Below are 2,582 nucleotides of genomic sequence, written 5' to 3'. Positions count from 1 at the left end.
CTCGGTGGATGTGAAGCTTTCATCATTGCAACTTTTGGCCTGCATTCTTTCTAAGCATCATTCTCTAGTTGTGGAAGCTTTGCAGATCATTTCTATCATGCCACATTCGCATAATTGGTTGCCAACTTCCAATTCTCATGAAAGTGTTTATCTATCTGCACTAATACATACTTGGCAAGTTACTACTGGTGATGGTATTAATTTTGGAGCGACCTTGACAAACATCACAGCTCTCGACATGACATATTCTACATCATGGTATCTTCCATGGTTCACTAGTGATCCAAATGCAAATCAAAAGACATTTGGTGCTATGGTAGCATACCTTGAGGAGTTGAAAGTGAAATTGTTTGATGATTCCCATTTCGGACCACTCCAAACAGTTGATTTGGAAGAATATGGTGATTCTTTGTCTTTTCACAGGGCACGGCACATTCCTGCATTCGTTGTTACCTTGAATGCTAAAATCCGTCTCGTTGCTGACGTTTCAAGTATGGAACATGTGTGGAACCCTGGATCAGAATTTTTCCTTTGTGATTGTATGTGGTTGATGCAAGAACATGTCTTTACAGTCAATACAGTGGATGAGATGCTTATAGCAATGACGGATCAGGGTGAAATGGGTTCTGCTGAAGTCCTTGGGACTCACTTCTCTGTTATACGTTCAAGGCCTGAGGACATGCCTTTATTTAAGGGGGGAGGAATGTTAGGACCATTGTGCTATACCTGTATATTACTTTGGGCTAGTGTGTTGATTTACTTAAATGGGCTATTTATTGGGCTCGGCTCGGGTCATATTGTCAACGGGTTTCTAGGGTTGGTTGTAGAGACAACCATATAAGGCAATGAGCCTCCATTGTAAGATCTTATCCAATGAATATGAATATTTCTCAACTTTATTTCCTTTAATTTCTCTGTAATTTAGTTCTTTCCGTTCCTTGATGGATTCTGATCCCATCAACTGGTATCCAGAGCCGGTTCTGATGTGGAATCTGCAAACTCCTACCATTTTCGTCCCACCCTCATCCACCCTCGTTAACCCACCGCTGTCGCCCCCACCACACTCTGCACTTCAATTGATTCCAACTTTCCAGCCACCCTCAGTCCCTACTTGCGTTCTTGATCCAGCGGCAGCGCAAATTTGCAATGCTTTTGCTGTTTTTCAGCAAGGTATGCATGAAGCATTCAACGACTTGTGGGCTGCTTTTCGTAAGACTGAGGAACGACTTAAGCACAGTTGACGTTTGATTCAGGACCGTAGCCATCTGATTCAGGAGCTTCGCACCAAGGTTCCAACTGCTACAACCGCTGCAACCACTATACAGTATGCTCCGGAAGACCCAACGCTTCCAAGCCCTTGGAGAGGGTTGATTGATGGTTCATTAGGTTCTTTGGTATAGCACAATGGTCCTAACATCTTATTTCGAAAACGAGAGCAACAGGAGTCATGAAGGCGGCAGCAAACAACATGCGGTAGGCAATTAGAACCCTGAAATTTACTCCATCAATTGCAGCTAATTTGTACAGAACATTCATCCCTGTAAACAGAATCTGAACCAGCACCATAACCATAGCAGGCTTCAATGCCTCCATTGCCTTACAATTCTGCATGGCGTCCTATTGATCGGCTTTCCTAAGGTGAGAGACTTTGATCAGTATCCGCCCACCAGGTTAGTATCAAACTGTCTATCAGTGTTGTGGTTATATATTTCAAGCTTAGGGTTGAGGGTTTCTGATTTCCCTTTTGTATTTCATCTGAGATGGCAGTTGTGTGTAACAGCTTGGATCATAATTCCAGTGGACTGTCTACACTACTACATGGTCTATCTTACCAAAAACTCAGTGAAATCCGAGGCTTGAGTGTAGGATTTGACAGTAATACCAATAGTGATTAAATTGTTTCCTTAAGTTTTTCGAGCATTGAATGAGAATCTTTCCAAAAAGATATTGAGGTTCAAGACCTACGGTTATAGTAGATGAAGCACAATAAATACATTGAAGCGATTATTTTCAGCTTTAACCAATAAAATGTGATATTTGCTGTTTTATCTATACATTTAAATTTGTAGAATTTTAAGCACCGTCAGTTGGGGTCAGGAAAATAAATGTTGATTGAGCTTGTTTACCAGAAGGGAGGTGTGATCTAGCTTTGTAGTTAGAGACTACGTACGTACATTATATATTAGGAATATGATTATTATGTTTTTTTTATTTGGGGAGGGGGGGGGGGGGGGTGGTTTGTCCTCTAAGCAGTCAACACTACTACTACTTTGAGCAACAACGCGCCAGACACCCAAGTGTGCCATAAATGTGGCTTTTGGTGTGGTATCAATGCTAAAGGTCACACTCGGGTGTGTGGTTGTTGCTCAGTGTTGTTAGTCGTGAGTCTTCTCTTAGTAGAACATGGGCGCTGAACTGTCAGCATGTGGTATAGCGATGGAGTTTGCAATGGGGCAGGCCAGGATTTCCATCTAAATTATATAATTATATTGGAAACAGACACTTGAGTCAATTGGCAGAAAATCAGATCCCAAACAATCTTGGGAAGGTTGTATGCGGACTTGTGGACAGAAAAAAAAAAA

At 41.8% G+C, this 2,582-nt stretch overlaps 1 pseudogene; it reads right to left on the bottom strand.

Moving 5' to 3' along the window:
- The window catches only part of LOC101302398, a 5,772-nt pseudogene extending 4,161 nt beyond the window's left edge, over positions 1-1,611 (bottom strand).
- Between the last annotated feature and the right edge of the window lie 971 nt (positions 1,612-2,582).

Source organism: Fragaria vesca, linkage group LG1 (assembly GCF_000184155.1).
Source record: "Fragaria vesca subsp. vesca linkage group LG1, FraVesHawaii_1.0, whole genome shotgun sequence".
Lineage (NCBI taxonomy): Eukaryota > Viridiplantae > Streptophyta > Magnoliopsida > Rosales > Rosaceae > Fragaria > Fragaria vesca.
Note: the sequence above shows the minus strand (reverse complement) of the source record. Positions and strands in the feature narration are given on the sequence as shown.